Raw genomic sequence first — 21,348 nt, forward strand, 5'->3', positions numbered from 1 at the left:
ATCCACATAATTGCGAAAATCTGGAAAGAATTGTTCACTACCCAGCATTACATAAATCTTCATGGAGGACATACTATCCAGGGCCTCATTGAAATATACCGTACTGCAATAATACCGGGAAATATGTATGCGCTGGAAGCATTACCTTATAGGCTAACGAAATGGCTAGATAGTTTTGAAGGGAAGTTATTGCGCACAGTTATGAACCACCCAAAATGTATTCCGGTTGAGGCTCTAAGACTTGAGTTTGGGGTAAAGTCACTAAGATCATCGTGGTAAATACAAAGGGCACTACCATATAGGAGAATGTGTCAAACTAGTCTAAATCCAAATCATCTGTTCAAATTATTAGGTGAGGCTTACACAATGGAGACTAAGAATGATTTTCTGTAGGATTTGAAAAACTCTACCAAAATATATTTGGAAGAAATTGGCCTCGACATAGCAACAATTGAAATTGACCCTAACTTTGAAGACAAAACTGTGGGACAGGATAAAAAACACTGACACCCTGCATACTAAACAAAGGTATAAGGAGTTTTCTTATCAAATGTTTCAATATACAGACCAAGCAGCTATTTGAACAGGTTATATTGCTTAGATCTAAAATGTTTTACAATCTATCTGAGGTTGAATCGCTTACCTACAAGAGAATATTGTGCTCACTGGAAAAAAGCCCAGCATATTGATAAACCTGTCGATTATGTGAAATGGAAACTGAGAACAGCAGGCATATACTGATGGCTTGTGTGGCCCTAAAGGACTGCTACTATTAAGGCTATGGAAATAAAATAACTCACCTCGAAGATATGACTCTGGCGATCAATTTCGGTCTACGCTTGTTGGATCAAAATCTTTAGTTCTTTTGGCAGCATCTTGGGCAATATGGCAGGAGGCCGAAAAAGAGACTTGCTCAGTATCCCGTTGAAATAGAAGCATGATTTGTTTGTAAAAAGTGTGTTAAAAATTTAAAATGAACTATGGTACGATAAATAAAAAAATAAAAAAATAAAAAATGAAATCCTTAATTTGTATTCTCTTGTTCAAGGACTCTGCTGACATACCTAAAACTGTATATTATGACACCATATAGACAGAACACAGATGAGGATACAAGATCGCTCTTCTGTCAAGAGTGGCACCGAGCACCCAGGTAGATTTTGGGTGGCTGTGCTGATGTAAGGTGACAGATAAGCACACACAGTAGGAAGCTCAACAAGAAAGAAGAATAGGTAACAGTAGCTGTGAATAAAAAGGTGCAGGGAATACAAAGGTACAAACAAACTGGATTCCCTCTTGGGGTGTATGCAGAAATGGGCTCCATGGACCTTTGGAAACTCCAGCCTTCTGCACAGATTGCTATTACAGGAGCCCACTCTGTATGCTCATGGCTGGGAACAACAGCTGTGGGTGTCTGTACAGAAACAGTATAACTGAAATGGATAACCTAAGGGAGGACAAAAGACTCAAGGAAGAGAATGGCAGGGATCAACGACAGGAGGTTGCAAACAAGGAAGAGAGTAAAGTAGCAGTAGCCAGGAAACAGGGGGACTGCAAACAAGGAAGCAAGGCTGGAGTAACGGATGGCACAAGGTGCAGACAAACTGTTGAGGACTGCAGAGGACTGTAGTAGGCTGCAAGGCAGGGAGTCCAGAGGAGCAGAACAGAGAGCTGTAGTAGGCTGCGGAAAGAGAGCCCAGAGGAGCAGGGCAGCAAGGAGCGAGCCCAGAGGAGCAGGGCAGCGAGGCAGGGAGCCCAGAGGACCAGGGCTAAAGGCAGAGGAGTGTAGCAGGCTGCAAGGCAGGGAGCCCAGAGGAGCTGGGCGGTGAGGCAGGGAGCCCAGGGACAAGGGCTGCAGGGAGGGAGTGTAGCAGGCTGCAAAGCAGAGAGCTCAGAGGAGCTGGGCGGCGAGGCAATGGATCAGAAGCAGGATAATACGGCAACAGGAACAGCGTACAAATCGTGGCTCAAGGCAAAAAGGGGCTGTGAGGACTCTTGATGCAAGAGACTGTGCTCCTGCAGGCAGCTGCTTAAATACAGCCCTGCCCTGTACTGAGGCAGGCTAATTGGCAGCACCTGGAGAAACACACCTGAAGGTAATCTGCCTCCTCCCTCTCTGGTCCTGAGAAGGTGGAAGCAGCACTGATCGCTAGGGATTCTGGGGATTGTGGTTCCAATACTGATGAATGAGAATAGCCAGAAAATGATAACTGTAGCAAGGTGCATTATGGCACATGTAGTTAGCTGAATTAAATAAGAAAGTACCAAAGTCTTGCAAATGGAATTTAAGGACCAAAGTGTGAATAGGGATTGTTCAAAGAGTATAATGAAGATAAATGAGTTCCAAATAGCCCATGATGGTTGCCAATGTGTGCACCAGTGGCACAGACATGACAGTATGCCCCTCCTCATGCCCCTCTCCAGGCCCCCTGAAAACTGACCAACAAGAAGAGCAAGTCCAAGGCCTATCACACCGTGAGAGAGTCTTATACTAAAAAGGCACATCATGAAGATCCAAAAACTGTTTAAGACTGCAAGGTGAGAGTTATTAAAGGAGGAAAATTTACCAATGTTCAGAACCTTTGAGATTGAATCCAGAAAAGACAAAGTCTTAGGGGCACAAAACAGTGCGTTCATGAACTGAGGGACTGTGAAGATCTGCTGCTGGCTCCATGGCATATATTGCTTTGAAAGTAGTGGTCTTCCTTAGGGCTGGCAACGGTACAGTGCTGAAAGGTGGAACCAGAGATACAGCTGAATTGGTTGCTCCAGGAAGGTCTTCCAAAGATTCAGCCCAGCGACCATAGCTGCGGAGGAAGCAGAATTTGGGGCATCGAGAGCATCAGAAGTAGCAGTAACTTCAGGAAACACAGCGGCAGGTTCTTCAGAAGCAGCAATGGCAACATCAAGATTTGTAGCAGGGACTTCAGGAGTCACAAATGTTGCAGGGACACCATGAGTTGCAGGGAGTTCAGAAGCCACAGCAGCAGGGAGATCAGGAATAGCAGCAGGAAGTTCAGGTGCTGTAGCAGCTGGGAGTATAGTTGCCACAGGAGTACCAGCGGGCAGGGACGCAACTGAGGCTGATGGAGTAGAGTCTGGTAGTTTAGGCGCTGCAGAGGCACCAGCAGGAACAACCGGAGCTGTCGCCTTAATAGGAGAACTTTTAACTGGCTTTGCAACAGGTACTGTCCTTGCAGGCAGAGAGGAAGGGGGTGCTTCCACTGCAGTAAGAGTGATTTGAGATGCGGCCTCAGTAGCAGGATCAGGAGTACTAGCAGGAGGAGCAGCAGAGATTGGGCTTGCAGATTCTGTAACAGGTAGCATGGCTGATGTAGGATTAGGAAAGGGTAGGCTTTCTGATGGCTGGCCTTCAGAGTCTTGTGTGCTCACGTTGATAGATGGGTCTGGGGTATTGACTGTTGGCAAAGCTGGATTTCAGACAGGTACTGGGTATATTTCAGGATCTCACTCATGGTCTGGTGCACAAAAGTCCATAGAAGCAGAGAACATCACTTCAGTAGAGGCTGTAAGTGGGAGTAAAGGACCGCCATCAAGGGTAAGAACGGGACAACCCTTTGACTCAGCAGGATCTCCAGTCAGATGATTATACTTGATTTGTGGTGTAATGGCAATGTGAGTGATTCGGCCCACCATTGGAGTTAATTCTTCACTATCTGAACAACAGCCTGAGTTACTGTGGCTAGCAAGTGAATGAGCTGTGTCAAGGTTTAGTTGGTAATCATATGCCAAGTTCAGGTCTTTCATCTGCTCTGTATAAGTCTGTATCTTTTCCTGTGTTACCATTCCAGGCCTTATGTCAATCCCTAAAGACAGAATGTCGGGTGTTGGGCAGAATGTCAGATGGTCTGGTAAATTGTGTCCCTTTTCTAGATTCTTATAATGCAAATAGACCAATTCATCATAGAGGTCTTCGGTTTGTATTTTAAGGCGCAAGAGCTGTTCTTGTAACTGGTATTTTCCATTTGCCAGTTCTACAACTTCAGGATCTGGTGTAGCAGAAAGGCCAGGTGTTGCAATATGAAGACTGACCTTAGTGTTATCGTGGTTAGTAGATACTGGGGAAGCATTAAGACAACCGATGGTCAGTTTTGGTCTTTTGTACCCAGGATCAGCTGCACTAACCTCAGGATGCTGAATGCCTTGTCCTGTTAAATGAGTGTTATCAGCAGTCTGGGGAGGTTGTGTAGCTTGCCAAGCTGACCTTGAGCATATCACTTTGGCAACTGCGTACTCTGGTTGAGAGTCTGCCACAATGAGTGCAATATCTTTGGCTGTAGCAGTGTTAAGACGTTGATCCTGAGACAGGGCAGCCTGGAATAAAGGAATACAAGGTTTGTGTACAGGCTGAATGTCGAATGCATTGTCAGAAGAAATGTCAGAAAGCGCATTAGTGTTTTCCACTGTTTGGGCTAACAAAATCTGCAGGAATTCATTATCTTGCTGTAGTTCTTCTACAGATAGGCACTGTAGATCATAGTTACAAATGCCAGAGTAGTTCAACATAGAAGGGTCAGAGAGCCAGTGAGTGTAGTACTGTGCTTGCAAACCTTTGTTTACTAGGGCTAGTCTGTTTTTTAAACTAGGGTTTTTGTTTGCTGTCCTTAGGAAAACTTTGGATTTTTGCAGAGGTTTCTTGAACCGAAAGGAAAGCATCTTTGGTCTGTGTGTGCCTTTCCTGCCTATGGGACAAGAATTTATTGGTTCTTGCATTCTGTCAAGAGTGGCACCGGGCACCCAGGTAGATTTTGGGTGGCTGTGCTGATGTAAGGTGACAGATAAGCACACACAGTAGGAAGCTCAACAAGAAAGAAGAATAGGTAACAGTAGCCGTGAATAAAAAGGGGCAGGGAGTACAAGGGTACAAACAAACTGGATTCCCTCTTGGGGTGTATGCAGAAATGGGAAAGAGTGCTCCACGGACCTTTGGAAACTCCAGCCTTCTGCACAGATTACTATTACAGGAGCCCACTAGGTATGCTCGTGGCTGGGAACGACAGCTGTGGGTGTCTGCACAGAAACAGTATAACTGAAATGGATAACCTAAGGGAGGACAAAAGACTCAAGGAAGAGAAGGACAGGGATCAGAACAGGGGGTTGCAAACAAGGAAGAGAGTAAGGGAGCAGTAGCCAGGAAACGGGGGGCTGCAAACAAGGAAGCAAGGCTGGAGTAACGAATGGCACAAGGTGCAGACAAACTGTTGCGGACTGCAGAGGACTGTAGTAGGCTGCAAGGCAGGGAGTCCGGAGGAGCAGGACAGAGAGCTGTAGTAGGCTGCGGACAGAGAGCCCAGAGGAGCAGGGCAGCAAGGAGCGAGCCTAGAGGAGCAGGGCAACGAGGCAGGGAGCCCAGAGGACCAGGGCTGAAGGCAGAGGAGTGTAGTAGGCTGCAAGGCAGGGAGTCCAGAGGAGCAGGACAGAGAGTTGTAGTAGGCTGCGGGCAGAGAGCCCAGAGGAGCAAGGCAGCCAGGAGCGAGCCCAGAGGAGCAGGGCAGCGAGGCCGGGAGCCCAGAGGACCAGGGCTGAAGGCAGAGGAGTGTAGCAGGCTGCGGGCAGGGAGCCCAGAGGTGCTGGGCGGTGAGGCAGGGAGCCCAGAGACCAGGGCTGCAGGCAGAGGAGTGTAGCAGGCTGCGGGCAGGGAGCCCAGAGGAGCTGGGCAGCAAGGAGCGAGCCCAGAGGAGCAGGGCAGCGAGGCCGGGAGCCCAGAGGACCAGGGCTGAAGGCAGAGGAGTGTAGCAGGCTGCAAGGCAGGGAGCCCAGAGGAGCTGGGCGGCGAGGCAATGGATCAGAAGCAGGATAATACGGCAACAGGAACAGCGTACAAATCGTGGCTCAAGGCAAAAAGGGGCTGTGAGGACTCTTGATGCAAGAGACTGTGCTCCTGCAGGCAACTGCTTAAATACAGCCCTGCCCTGTACTGAGGCAGGCTAATTGGCAGCACCTGGAGCAACACACGTGAAGGTAATCTGCCTCCTCCCTCTCTGATCCTGAGAAGGTGGAAGCAGCACTGATCGCTAGGGTTTCTGGGGATTGTGGTTCCAAAACTGATGAATGAGAATAGCCAAGAAATGATAACTATAGCAAGGTGCATTATGGTACATGTAGTTAGCTGAATTAAATAAGAAAGTACCAACGTCTTCCAAATGGAATTTAAGGACCAAAGTGTGAATAGGGGTTGTTCAAAGAGTATTATGAAGATAAATGAGTTCCAAATAGTCCATGATGGTTGCAATGTGCGCGCCATTGGCACAGGCATGACATCTTCTCTGCACAGGGTAGTGCCAACAACTTGACCTTTTGACCCACCCAAAGAAACTTTAAGAGATAGTTTTATCAGATTAGAAAGATTGTGTATTAAAGAAGTAAACAAGTACTATGAAAAGGCGACCATGACCATCTGCTTAGAAAAAGATCAGATACCACGAGGGCTTAGAATTCTCACATTCCCAAACTTTGATAAACCACAGGATTGAGATCTTGCTGATCAATGGGAAGCTAATCTTAATAATAGTTCTAAGGTGATGATTCAGCTACTCATTGAACACGCAGATAGGGAACACAAACGAGTTGAGTGGGAAATGGAAGTGGTGGAGAGGGAAAGTAAGCAGATAGATGCTTTGGAAACCACTAAACAAAAGAATTTCAAGAAACTTGATGACATTGTTAGGAAACACCGGGAGGAAGTGAAACTAAGAAAAGCTAGAAAAGTGTCACATGATGATACGGATTACAGGTTGGATAGGGTGTATACATTCCAACCCAAATATTATGAACGCGCTAGCCCTTCATCCACAAGTAGCACACCGGGCTCATCATCTGTGAGCTTGGATGGTGAAAATTACGGGGCTGGAAGATCAGACAGCACTGGTAATCCGCCAAACCCCAATGAGAAAAAAGGTTTTTTTAGACCAAAGAAGGTGTTATTGAAAAGGAAACCGGATACTTACCAAGCATGTAAGATTTCAAAATCTAGTACATACAAATATTACACCAATAGGACCCAAGCAAGGGACAAACAGAGGGTGGGGGGGCAGGAAACCCATTTGGTCTAACAGGAGACAGAGTGGGGTACAGACCAAGTCAGAAGCGAGGAAGGACAGGATACCACAGAAATGAGGAAGGATGTAATTTTGGTCTTAAATTTATCTGACCTTACACTTGATGAGCTGAGTTACAGGTACTCAATCGTGGTCTGTCATTTGCACCAACCCATGAACGTGATTATTGTTGTTATTTTGCATTTATATAGCGCCTTATATACCATTTGTATGGTCTGAAGGCGCTGGTAGGTTGAACGCCCTTGGGAACCTACGTTCATATCAGTAGAGAGAGTAGAGAGAGTCAAAAGGTGCGTGTGAGCACCGGGTATGTGTACAGCTCGTGGGGTATCTGTGTGATAGCTGCTTTCTAGTGGTAGGTGTGATGGTTGAGGTCAGGAGTATGTGTTCGTTCTGGCGGGATTTATTCAGATCGGATGTGGCTGCGTTAGGCCTGAGGAGAACGCCTGGCTGGGGGGTGTATAACTAGCAGTGATTACTTAGAATGATGTGGAGTGAGCGGCGAATGTTGATATGAGAACAGTTATACCGAATGGTGTCATAGTATCTATGTGTTCTAGTTGAGTGATGATTTGTTGGGTGTCCTGACCCACGTTTAAGCTATCATGCCACAACATTTGGTGCTGTGGGCTTAGAAAATTCAAGATGGCGGAAAACCCACATGTGCGCCGAAATCCAGGAAAGCTGCGCAGTTTGTGCGCACACCGAAATGGTTGCCTCACTTGCCACCCACCAGTGCGAGAATGAAAGGCCGGGTTGCCATGAGGGAAATGGGTTGCCAAAGGAAAAACAGTAGCGCCGGTTAGCTTCAAAGCGCTTTAAAACCACCATTGGACTACCCGCACAGTAGTCTGAAACCATTGGGAATGGAAATGCTGATTGCCAAATGCAACCTAGAATGGTGGGGAATTCATTTCTTAAATCTCAAAAATGGGTGCAGTACCAGTACTCACCACTATCCAAAAGCCGGCAATTTAAAACAACACCAGATTTTACTTTTTTGTGTAAAACTGAATGAACCCAAAGCAGGCTAAAGAAAGACTTACTGAGAGGTGGATCCAATGTAAAGTTATATTCTGAAGTGACTTGAAGGTTTATAACAAGACTGGCTGCGCTGTGGATTTCAGCAGTTTAAGTAAATTTGGACTGAAAGACACCAAAAAAAAATCTAAATGTTTAAATTGACTGAGTGACCTACTTTTGAGTGTCACATAGGTTGCAATTGTTTAAATGTCATAGTTTTAAACTTAGAATCAGCCTTCTAGCTGCATATGTGAAAATGTTTAGTTTTATTTGAATGCAGAAACTGGGGAACAGAAATGACAGCTTAAAGAGATTCCAATTTGCCTGGCAACTACCCCCATCAGGAGTGAAACTTGAGTTACAGCTGTGTTCCCAGGCCTAGCTGCCCTTTTGCTGCTCACACTAAGGATATGCCATCTATCTGATAATTGAATTACCTGTGCTCTGCGGGAGAGTGAACAATGCAACTCCCTTCACCCAGGCAGAGGGTTTATTGAGAGGATCATAAATGGCTTCCTCTTGAACAATGAGCCTCTCCTGACTCAGGCAAAGGTTTTATTACAGCAGTCGTAAAATGTAGCTTCCTCTTGGCAGAAGCTGGGAGGAGCACTGCCTGTGAGAGCAAGCTGGCTTGGCAGAACTGGATAAACCAGTATTCCTACCTTGTGCTGAGAGGAAACCACACCCCTTTGGAGCCAGAACATAACTTTAAAAAGATGGATCATTCATAGAGCGGACATGTGAAAATTTTATAAATGATACCATAATTCTTGTGATTTTTCTGCCCACATTTTAAGAGGTTTTTCGACCCGGTGGCGTGTTCAGGGGGGTTTTAGCGGAAAAGAGGATATTACTCTAAATGTATGCATGTTAAAAATCTGAAACTTCATCAGTTAATGTCCATACTCCCTGCACACATGTATGTAAAGTTGGGTCAATGTCAGAAAGTGAAAAATCAGTTAAAAAGTCAATTATGTGCCATTTCTGAATGCAAGCTCTTAGAAACAGCAGATTTGGACAGAGACATGGCTAAATTCAGCCACACCATGTATATGTAATTTCAAGCAACGGTGTAACTGTGAAATATGTCTTTTATTATCAAATATAGAATGTGTGCAATCTGACAGAGGAGTGTCCTATCTGCAAGCCATAAAATGACATCCCTCTGACTCACAGTTCATTCCCCAATCAAATGATAAATGGAAGTTTGACCAATTAGAAGCTGAGAGAGAGGTAGGGTCAGTGATGCTAGAACACACCCACATTCTAAACACATAAAAGCAGACAGACAGGACAGATAGGGACCTTCAAATCCATCTGCCGCTGGAAGCTCTGCCGGAAAAATCCATACTTTACCTCCATCAAACCTCCAGAGAGCCAAACTAGAGACTTCAATCTATCCAGAACTAGAGACCCAGACCAGAGAACCAGAGAGAGCTGACCCAGATTACTGTGAAGTGCAGAGACCAGAGGCGAGTTTAAAACCTGACCAGATCCATGGCGAGGCCCATTTCACTCAAGAATATAGTGTGAGTACATAGCAAAACTGTGCAGAACCAATCTCTTAGTGAAAATAATATAATTCAATCCTATTTTAATCTAAGTAGAACTGCCTCCTAACTGTCACCTGTCATTTGTAAAGCTGTCACTTGTCATTTCCTAGTTGCAAGCTGCACTTGTCTTTTTGAACTTTAAAATTTCAAATCTGAAAAACGACCTTTATTTAATCGCTCATATCTCCGCGACCGTTTGTGCTAGAGACTTGCAGTAACTTTCATTTCGAAGCTGAGATCCTAGGCTTTCCTAGGACCCCGAAACGATAGAGATAGTCCTTGTGGTTCCTCTGTAATAGCGCTCGGCGCATCCGCGAATTTTACCGCGATTTGCAAATTTCTTCACATGTAAAAACTGCTGCTGCTTGCCTTCCATTTGCCAGAAATTCGTTTAACCTGCTAACTATCCCTGCATCATTGCCAGTGTGAGCCTGGACTAATATTAACTAGATACCACTCACCCTGAACCTCTGAAAGGGAATTAAAAGCATTTCCAGCATATTTCTCATCCATTGCTAGCACATATCAAAGCATTTGCCTGTGTTTTAAACTTCTGTCGTGTAAGCTTGCTGGGGTGAACTGATTTACATTGATTGCATTTCTGAGAACTGCCTTGCATCAAGGGGGGGAGGGGATTGCCAGAGAAAAGTGATTACATTGTTTGGTTGAAATCATATTGAGTATTTTCTGTACTGCATTCATTGAATATTGCATCCACCTGAGCTTACATAAAGCATCCTCTACCACATTATACTTTTGTTCCTATTTACCAGTGTGCTACCTTATCCATTTCATGTCAACTCATTAGTGATTATAAGAAGTGTGCTAGTGCCAGATTCTCCGTTGTTGATCTTTATCATATCAGATTAAGTGTGCTATTCAATTATTAATTTATTATAAAGTGTGATATATATATATTTTAAATTATCAAATAAACCTTTTAAACTTGCAAAACAGAACTACTTCTTGGCTCAGTGGGGTCAGGGGGATTCCAAGAGAGGGGTGTTATATAGGGGTAGTCATCCAGAACGCATGAACTGGACATAAAGATATATCAATAAGGGTTTTCATTCAGTATTCTAGACTAGGCGTTAACTTAGCTGTAGTGCTGAATTGAATCCTCTTACAGATGTAAGGAGAGAGTAAGCATGTTGGTGAGATATGATGGGTTACATGCCCTTTCAGACACTTCTAAATTCACAGAGAGGCTATTGGGCACGCTTCTAAAAATTCACAGGTAGGCTATTGGGTACACTTCTATATTCAACTTTTCACAGAGAGGCTATTGGGCATACTTCTTAATTCACAGAGAGGCTATTGGGCACACTTCTAAATTCGCAGAGCGGCCGTCGGGCACACTTCCAGAATCACAGCGGGGCTATTGGTACACTTCTAAGTTCAGCTTCTAAATGCACACTTCTAGAATCACAGGAGGCTATTGGGCGCACTTCCAAGTTCCGTTTCCACATAGAAGCTATTAGGCACATTTCTGAATTCACTGGGAGGCTATTGGGCACACTTCTAAGTTCAACATTCAAAGAGAGGTAGTTGGGCACAATTCTAAAATTCTAAGAGAGGCTATTGGCTACACTTCTAGGTTCAACTTTTCACAGCGAGGCTATTGGGCATACTTCTTAATTCATAGAGAGGTTATTGGGCACACTTCTAAATTCCCCTCTACGTACTCATCCCCTCTATGTACTCGACCCCTCTTCGTATTCATCCCTCTACGCACTCATTTTCTCCCCGCACTCATCCGCTTTAAGGACTCGTGCTTTACACACATTCAACAGCAGTATCCTGTTCCATGTATTCATCTCTACACTCATCTGTTCTATGCCTTCATCCGTTCTGTACATTCATTCTCACTGTACTCTTATCTACCCATCCGCTCTATTCACTCAATTAGCTCATCCGCTCTATCCGCTTATGAGGTCTATACATTAATCTTTTCTATCCACTCATCTGCTCTATCCACTCATCTACTCTATCCACTCATCCACCATATATACTCATCCGCCATATACACTCATCCGTCGTATATACTCATTTGCCATATACGCACTCATCCCCTCTGGACACACATCCCCTCTATGCACTCATCCCCTCTATGCACTCATCCCCTCTATGCACTCATCCCCTCTATGCACTCATCCCCTCTGGACACACATCCCCTCTATGCACTCATCCCCTCTATACACTCATCCCTTCTATGCACTCATCCCCTTTAGGCACACATTTCTACACAATCATCCCCTCTACGCACTCCTCCCCTCTACACATTCATCCCTTCTACACACTCATCCCCTCTACACATTCATCCCCTCTACACATTCATCCCCTCTACACATTCATCCCCTCTACACACTCATCCCTTCTACACACTCATCCCTTCTACACACTCATCCCCTCTACACACTCATCCCCTCTACACACTCATCCCCTCTACACACTCATCCCCTCTACACACTCATCCCCTCTACACACTCATCCCCTCTACACATTCATCGCCTCTATACGCTCATCCCCTCGACATATTCATCGCCTCTACGCATTCATCCCGTCTACGCACTCATCCCGTCTACGCGCTCGTCCCCTCTACGCATTCGTCTCTTCAGTGCACTCGTCTCTTCAGTGTACTCGTCCCTTCAGTGCACTCGTCCCTTCAGTGCACTCGTTCCCTCGACGCACTCGTCCCCTCGACGCATTTGTCCCCTTGACGTACTCGTCGCCTCTACGCACTCGTCCCCTCTGCGCACTCGTCCCCTCTGCGCACTCGTCCCCTCTGCGCACTCGTCCCCTCTGCGCACTCGTCCCCTCTGCGCACTCGTCCCCTCTGGGCACTCGTCCCCTCTGGGCACTCGTCCCCTCTGGGCACTCGTCCCCTCTGGGCACTCGTCCCCTCTGCGCACTCGTCCCCTCTGCGCACTCGTCCCCTCTGCGCACTCGTCCCCTCTGCGCACTCGTCCCCTCTGGGCACTCGTCCCCTCTGGGCACTCATCTCCTTTATGCATTCATCCCATTTTACGCATTCATTTCCTCTGCGCACTCGTCCCTCTAGGCACTCCTCTGCTCTCTGCACTCATCCACACTTTAGGCACTTGTGCTTTACACGCATTAACAGCATTATGCTGTCCCATATATTCATCTCTTCACTCCTCTGTTCTATACCTTCAAACGTTCTGTACACTCATCCTCACTGTACACTTATCCATTCATCAGCTCTATACACTCATCTGCTCTATACACTCATCCGCTCTGTACATTCGCAAGGGCTGTACATTTTTCTGCTCCAGTGATCTACACACTCTCCGTACTTCCCTATTCATCTGTTATCAGTATTCATGTGCTCTACATACCCATCTGCTTCACGTATTCATCTGTTCTACACACTTATCCGCTGTACGCTCATCCGTTCCGGATGTTCATCTGTTTTACGCTGTTCTTCCTCTCATGCATTCTTCCACTTAGCGCATAGCTTTGTCCTACCTGATTCATCCATTCTAACTAATTCATCTGCGCGATTCCTTTCATTCGTTCTGCATGCATTCTGTTCATTTCAGGAGTTTAAATCACTTTACTGTTTCCGTATGTTTTACTCTAATAATCCTTTCGCTGTTTTGCTCTACTTTTATTCGTTTAATTCTGTTTGCCCTTCTAGTTTATATTAGGGGTTGTTAGCTGTTGGTTTCTCACATCAGGTGGTTTGACGGATTGGTGTCCTTGAGTTGCTGTTGGTCTGTTTGGGTTATTTTGGAACAGGTTGGTTTTAGGGGAAGAGCCAGGTTTTCAGGAGTTTGCAGAAAGACATTAAATCCTCAGTTAGGCGGATGTGGGGTGGGAGAGAGTTCCATAGCGTGGGGGCCAAGGCTGAGAATGACGATCCGCCTAACCTGATTGAGTTTGTCTTCGGTATGACTAGGAGACCGGCTGAGCTTGATCTTAGGGTGCGTGGGGGGTGGTAGGGTTTTAGCTTGTCTTGAAGATATTGAGGTCCGGTTTTATGCAGTGCTCGATGGGAGATGCACAAGGTTTTGAAGGTCACTCTTCGGGCTACTGGAAGCCAGTGTAGCGTTTTAAGAGCTGGGGAGATGTGGTCCCTTGGGCCGAGCGCAAGTAGCAATTTGGCTGTCGCGTTTTGTGCTCTTTGGAGTTTATTCAGTTGGTACGCGTGAACTCCGAGGTATAGAGGGTTTGCGTAGTCCAGTCTTGATATAACGATTGATTGGACCGCAGAGAGTCTGTTGGGAAAGGAGAGATATGGAAAGATGCGCCTAAGGGTTTTAAGATGGTAGTGGCAGGACTTTGAGACATTGTTGACTTGGCGCGAGAGTGTTAGGTCAGAGTCTAGGGTGCATCCAAGATTTTTCACTGAGTTGGAGGGGGTCGGTGAGTTGCCCATGGTGAATGGCCAGGGTAGTGGGTGCGGAAGGAGTTCGGAATTGCCACATACCATGATTTCTGTCTTGGAGGGGTTTAACAGGAGGTGGCTTTGGGTCATCCAGAGGTCTATGTCGATGAGGCAGGAGGTTAGGTCAGGTCGGGAGTTGGGTTTTGAGTCCAGGAGTTTTAGAATTAGTTGAGTGTCATCGGCGTAGTTGTAGCACGGGATGTTGTGTGATCGAATTATTGGTGGGAGGGTGATCAAGTAGAGATTGAACAGAAGGGCGGATAGGCATGCTCCTTGTGGGACTCCCGTGTCAACTGGTCGGGCTTGGGAGGTATAGGTGGAGAGTATCGTTGTTTGGTACCGATCTTTGAGGAATGAGGCTATCTATTTAAGAGCGGTTCCACAAATTCCTAGGGAGTGGAGGCGGTCTAGGAGGATTGAGTGATTGATTGTGTCAAAGGCGGCTGATAGGTCAAGAAGGATTAGTGCTGCGCATCCCGCAGAGTCGGCAGTCATTTTGAGGTCATCCCAAATAGAGGTTAGGGTGGTTTCAGTTCTGTGACGGGCTCTGAAACCTGATTGAGCAGGGTCTAGGAGATTGTTGGCTTCGACAAAGGCATTTAGTTGGGAGTAGGCAGTTCGGTCAATGAGTTTGGCAAGGAATCTGGTGTTTGAGATAGGACGGTAGTTTTGGGGCCCGAGAGGGTCGAGCGAAGATTTTTTAATTAGAGGTTTGACGTGAACCGTTTTGAATGCGTCAGGAAAGATACCAGCGGAAAAGGAGGTAGTTATGATGGATCTTGCATGTTCTCCTGCGCAGGTGGAAGCGAAAATATCTTTGAGGATTGTGGCTGGGCAAGGGTCTAGCGGCGATCCAGAAGGTTTGCGGGCAGATAGGATTTTGTGAAATTGTTCTGGTGATATTGGACTAAAGGATTCGAAAGTTGGTTGCATATTGGTCGCAGCTGGTGGGCCGGCTGGTATGGGGGGGATTGCTTGGGGGATGTGAGCGGGCCAGTTTGGTGGCTAGGGTATTTGTTCTTTCGAGAGCTATGGTGTAAAAGTGGAGGGAGAGTGAGTCGCACAGTGATTGTGAGGGGATCAGGATGGTTGTGTTGCAAGTTGGATTGGTGAATTCGGAGATGATTTTGTGGAGTTCTTTGCTTGGGTTTTTGCAATTTAGGATTCGGGAGTTGTAGTGGGCTTTTTTTGCTTTCCGGATTTCGGCCTTGTACTGATAGAGGTGTCGGGCCAAGGTGGTGCTGTTCTCCTGGGTTTTGTCTTTCTGCCATTTGCGTTCTAGGTATTTATATAATTGTTTAGTGATCTTCAACTCAGGAGTGAACCATCTGGGGAAGATGCCATGGCGGGTTGATGGTTTGCAGGAGGGTGTGAGCCGCATCAGAGGTGCGTTGAGCCATGCGTCGAAGGCGTCGGGGGTTAGTTGTTTGTTGAGTTGGCAGGTAGGTGGTGGAGACTGGAGGAGTGCGTCGGCTAGGTCCGGGACGATTATTAGTTTTTTCCAGGATTTGCGTAGATTCGGGGGTTCAGATTCGAGTACGGGAAGGGGGTCAGGTGAGTTTGTTTTGTTTGTTTGTTTGCGCTACGAACCCTCAGGTATCTGAGCGCTGCTTATTTCCCACGGTGTGTGGTGCTCATTTATCGACCTCGGAAGGATGAAAGGCTGAGTTTGGCCCTGCCGGGATTCGAACCTGCATGAGCAGGCTCTGCACGGATGTCAAAGCGAGCGCTCTACTCGCTGTGCTATCTGACCGGCTAAGAGTGAATGGCGAACGGGAGAATGAAGTGATCGGACCAGAGGATAGGGGTGGGGGGCTTTAAATGAACCAGGGAGTTGGAGCTAAAGATGGCATTAAGAGTGTGTCCTTTATAGTTAGTCGGGCCGTTTATGAGGGGTTGGAGGTTAATTGCTTCCAAACCGTCAAACAGAGAGTGTGTCATAGGGTTGGTGGGGATGTCGAGCCATATGTGGAAGTCTCCAAGAAGGGTGAGGTTGGGATGGGTTAGATGAAGGGTGGCAATATAGTCGCAGAGGTTGTTTGCAAATTGTCTATCGTAGCCAGGGGGACTGTAAATTATTAGAAAGGTGTGTGAGAGCGACGGGGAGAGGGATAGTCTAACGAGGAGAGCTTCGCAAGAGGGAATGGAAGGTTGGTTGTCGATGATTGAGGCGTGGAAGAGGGACTTGAAGACGAATGCTATTCCTCCTCCTCTGGAGGGACGGTTCAGTGGGATGAGGGAGTAGTCGGGGGGGGGGGAGGCTTCCTTAGTGATCGGGGCGAAGTCGTCCGAGAACCATGTTTCCGTGATAAAGACCAGGTCTGGTTTATCTGAGACGAGGAGGTCAAAGGTGCAGTCTCTGTTTTTCGCGACGGATCGGGCATTAAATAGGATGCAGTTTACAACCGCCGGCGATGTTGATCTTGGGGCTGGAGCGGAGGGTGGTGGCGGCGGAGGGAGTGGAGACTGGGGAGGGAGAGGGGTAGTGGGGGTGATGCTCGATGGGAATAGTGGGCGAGCAGATAGATTGGCGGGCTTCGGGCGGGATTGGGTACCTGTGTGTGTTAGGATGATCGAGTTTGGTTTGGGGGATTTGAAGGTGGGGTGTGGGGGGTTAGGAGTTTCAGTTGCAGTTGATGAGAAATCGAGGGAGAGGGGTTTTAGGAAGGGTGAAGCCACGGGGGAAGGAGGTGATTGTGGGAGTGAGGTGATGGGTCAAGACAGGGGAGGTGAGGAGTGCTGAGAGATTGAGGGGGACCATGTACGTTTCCTCTTTAGTTTCTTTGTGGCGATTGGAGTATGAGAGAGGGTAGGTGGAATGGAGGGAGAGAGGGATGCAGCCTCGGCTCTTGCTAGGGCTAGGCGTGCAGTTTTTAGGGAGGGGAAAGGGTGTGGTCGGCGGGGGAAGGTGCCGGGGGTTTGCGAGCAAGGCGAGGGGTTGATGATTGCAGGGCGCGGGGTTTCTGTTGTGCTAGGGAGGGGAGCGGGCATGGTTAACATTGGCTGGTTTGTGGAGGGGCTCAGGGGAGGAGTGGTCTTAGGGTGGTTGTCTCGCCATCGTGCCCCTCTGGCTTGGTGTTTGCAGAGGAGAATGGTAGGGAATGCGAAGGGGGGGTGGAATGGTTTGGGCAGTGGGGGACGGACGGGAAGGCAGAAAGGGGGGAGGGTGTGGTCCACGGTGGTCGTTGCCGACAGATCTGGTGCATTGGGTGTACTCATGCTTGGTACAAGCTTTTAGGTGGATTTTATGAGTGCTTTCTAATTGTAGTTCTGAGTTCAGTGGGAGCACGCTTTTAGGCTCACTTCTAAGTTCAATTTGCACTGGGATGATATTAGATTATTCGGTGCACTTCTTGGTTCGACTGTACACGGAGGTGTTATTGGGTTTTTAGGTGTTGCTGTGTACACTTCTAGGTGCAACTGTAGACAGAGATGATATTAGGCTATTAGGTATTATTAGGTACACTTCTAAATTTCAGTGCACAGAGCGGAGCGATGTTATTAGTTCTATCTCTAGATTCAATTTTGTGTAGAGGCGATATTAGACTATTAGGCACACTTCTCACAATTCGACTTTATACCGGGAGGGGATTAGGCATGGTTCTAAAATCAGCTTTGTACAGAGAGGTTATTAGAGTGATTAATCAATTCAACCAGACTATTAGACTAATAGGCACACTTCGCACAATTCGACTTTATAACGGAAGGGTATTAGGCATGGTTCTAAAATCAGCTTTGTACAGAGAGGTTATTAGAGTGATTAGTCAATTCAACCAGACTATTAGACTATTAGGCACACTTCTTACAGTTCGACTTTATACAGCGAGGGTATTAGGCATGATTCTAAAGTCAGCTTTGTACAAAGAGGTTATTAGGGCATTTCTAAATTCAACTTTCCACAGAGAGGCTATTGGGTATACTTCTAAATTCAACTTTTAAAAAGGAGGTTATTGGGCACACTTCTAAATTCAACTTTCAAAAGGTGGTTATTGGGCACACTTCTAAATTCAACTTTCCACAGAGAGGGTATAAGCTATTGGGCGCACTTCTAAATTCAACTTTCCACAGATCGGCTATAGGCTATTGGGCACACTTCTAAATTCAACTTTCAAAGGGCAGCAGTGGAGCACACTTCGAAATTAACTTTCCACAGAGAGGCTATTGGGTACATTTCTAAATTCAACTTTCAAAAGGAGGTTATTGGGGACACTTCTAATTCAACTTTCAAAAGGAGGTTACACGAACATACAGATTGACATTTAAAATACATCATAAAACTTGAGACGTTTTTCCGTAATTCTACATGGAAAAGTAAAGGGAAGAGACATTGGGCCTCATTCAGAGTATGGAGGTAGTCATGGCGCTATTTGCGCCATGACTACCTCACATACCGGGTCCGGGTCCGACCTGGTTCAATGGGGACTTACCGGTCCATTCCGACCCTGGAGGGACCGGTAAGTCCCCATTGAAAAATCCATTCCCATTTGAGCCCCAATAGGGCTCAATGGGAATGGGGAAGTAGCTAATAACGGTACTGCGATTTGCGGTACTGTTATTAGCTCCAAAGTCCCCTAACGGGTCCCGTCCATAATGCCTGGTCAAACCAGGCGTTAAGGAAGGGACCCCCTAAGGGACCTCGGAATAGGGTGCAAAGGGATTACCGGCACCAATGTCCTTAACGGTGCCCGGTATCACTTTGCGCCCTACTCGGAATGAGGCCCATTGTCCGGAACTTAGCAATCTTACAATCAAGGACATTTAGAACACTGCATTTGCTATGTCTCTGTTGGGTAATTCAGCTATATGTCCAGAAGTCGTCTTGGATGACTTACATATTCAGAGCTCTATTTTAACTGAGACCAATCTGAAACCCAAGTCGTGCTTTATACCCCGATTCAATGCAACTGCTTGATAGATACATTTCATCAAGCAGTTACTAATGACATTTACAAACTCTCAGATAACAAAATGAAAAAGGGCTACCCAATTTGGGGGCAATCTAAGTAATAACGAACGAGTTGCACTTAAGAGACTTGGTAATTATGATGACATGATCATTAAAGAGGCTGATAAAGGCGGAAATATAGTCATTCTGTACCGAAGGGATTACATCAAAATGGCAGAGAAACATCTTAGCCAACCAGGTTGCTATGAGAAAATCAATTTTGAATCTGTGACAAAAATCCTTACCGACCACAAGGAACTAATTGAAAAATGGCACAAACTACATTTAGGAAAGACAGAAGTCAATTAAATCCTACACTCCAATAGTTGTCATAATAAAAGTGTCATAGACAACATTCCAAAGGGTGAATTCTTACATGCTAAATGCAACTCTAGTAGAGCTAGCAACTATATGGAAGAGAAAATACTTATAGAGGAGAGATACAGGTTATAATAGGGATGTTATTGATGAGGCCAAGAATAAGGCTGATAACGCAAACAGAAATCTGTTACTAACCCCCAAAATCAAAACAGCTGAAAAAGAATGTAAGACCAGAATGATAACTCAGTTCTCAAAAGATAATGAAACTATTTACAAAATGTTTAAAAAACATTGGTCGATTTTGAAACTGGATGATGTTCTGACAAAATATATTGGTAATAAACCTGACTTTGTGTACACTAGGACACCTACCTTTAAAACAATTTTGAGTCCTAGTTTTAAGACTAGTAATGTGGATTGTACTCAAAGGGGTACTCTAAGTGGGAAACCAGTAAAGGGCTTTTATAAATGCATGAACTGTACGATGTGTAAATATGCACTAAACAAGGTGCAAACATATGTGACGGGAGACGGAGAATACAAATTAAGGATTTAATTAATTGCAGAAGCAAATTTGTCATTTATATCATTATTTGTGTATGCAACAAATTGTGTGTTGGTTTCACTATTGGAGAGCTACGTTTTCGCATCAGAGAACACTTTAATATGTCAATTACAACAGGAGGAGACTGCCTATACAAGAGCATTGGGACAAGATGCATCATTGTACTTAACTGTATTTCATGGTGAGATAATTAATTTGACAATCAATAATGGTGGTTAAAAATCGGTGTCCGCTACCATTGCACTGCACCTTATGGAGGGGGTATTCAGCCCCTAGGATATCATGCAAATAACATGTGATTTGGAATGGGTTCCAAGACCATTTCAAAACAAATGATTTCGGTCTAGTACAACTAGTTGCAGTAATATGGGTATATTTATATTAGTATGGGCTGTAATAACAATCCTTAGTCCCCTTTTGAACCCAATTGCATAGGTATCGTTTCATAATTAATGGTCTCATCCAAGTTCTGATCACTGTTATATGCTAATACAGGAACTCAATTTTTTCAATGCTCAGCGGCTACAAAATGGCCGCATCACGTTCGAGTGCGGCATTACGTCATGACGCTATTTACGTCACGACGTCACCAATTGGCACAGCACCAGTGCGCATAAATACAAATTTAAGATGTAGGCGATGCGCCAGAAACAGGGGAGGCAATTGCTACAAGGAACTTGACCTAGCACTCTACTGTAGCTAATCAGGTAAAGCTTCATATGATTACATAATCTGATATTGTGCTCTAGAACATGTTAGAACATTGATAGCAGGGTATACCTTCTCATATCTGTTTTAGCAACCCTAATCAGGAGAACTGAAAAATCCCTACCAGGAATACTAAAAATGTCATGGGGACCAGCTAATGACCACAGGGAAACCTACCTCAAACCAATTCTTGATCTGAATGTGGGTACATGTTGCTTGATTGATAACTAACCAAGAAATATATGGCCTCATTATGTAGGATCAAATTGCTACAGAACTGATTATAGATGCAAGTGATAAGTTGAGGACGTGTAAATGAATGTTGTTACGAGGGTATCCATTTTTAGTGATTATATTAGGAGGGTTTGTTGAGGCCATAATTTATACAGCCTAATTTTGCCTGCTTAGACTTGATTACAGATTCTAATGGTTGAATACTTTGGATACTGAACAATGACAAAGTACTTAGAGGGTGCCACTACAAGGAAGTGGACTCTGAGCCTCTATCAAATCTAAACCTATAGACCCTATCCTAAATGTTAGTCAGACTCTTTGTGATTCTTTGGTATAATTCTTATGAGCTTGTAAGATGCATATTAGTGTCTTTTGAGCTCTGAAAGCGCCATAAGAGTAATAATGTCCTTTTCCTTTTTCCTGATTCACCATCCTCTCTTCCCTTTCCTTACCCTAGATAATTATCTTCTAATGCCATACTCTTCAGGGCAACAATGGAGGAGCAAGAT

The 21,348-nt window shown here is 45.5% G+C and overlaps 1 protein-coding gene across 2 annotated transcripts in view; it reads left to right on the forward strand.

Annotated features, from left to right (window-relative positions):
* Positions 1–21,348, forward strand: part of CLMN (calmin) — a 2,282,147-nt gene that overhangs the window by 2,107,073 nt on the left and 153,726 nt on the right. The window lies entirely within an intron of this gene.

This window comes from Ambystoma mexicanum, chromosome 14, assembly GCF_040938575.1.
Source record: "Ambystoma mexicanum isolate Mex_15411 chromosome 14, UKY_AmexF1_1, whole genome shotgun sequence".
Classification (NCBI taxonomy): domain Eukaryota; kingdom Metazoa; phylum Chordata; class Amphibia; order Caudata; family Ambystomatidae; genus Ambystoma; species Ambystoma mexicanum.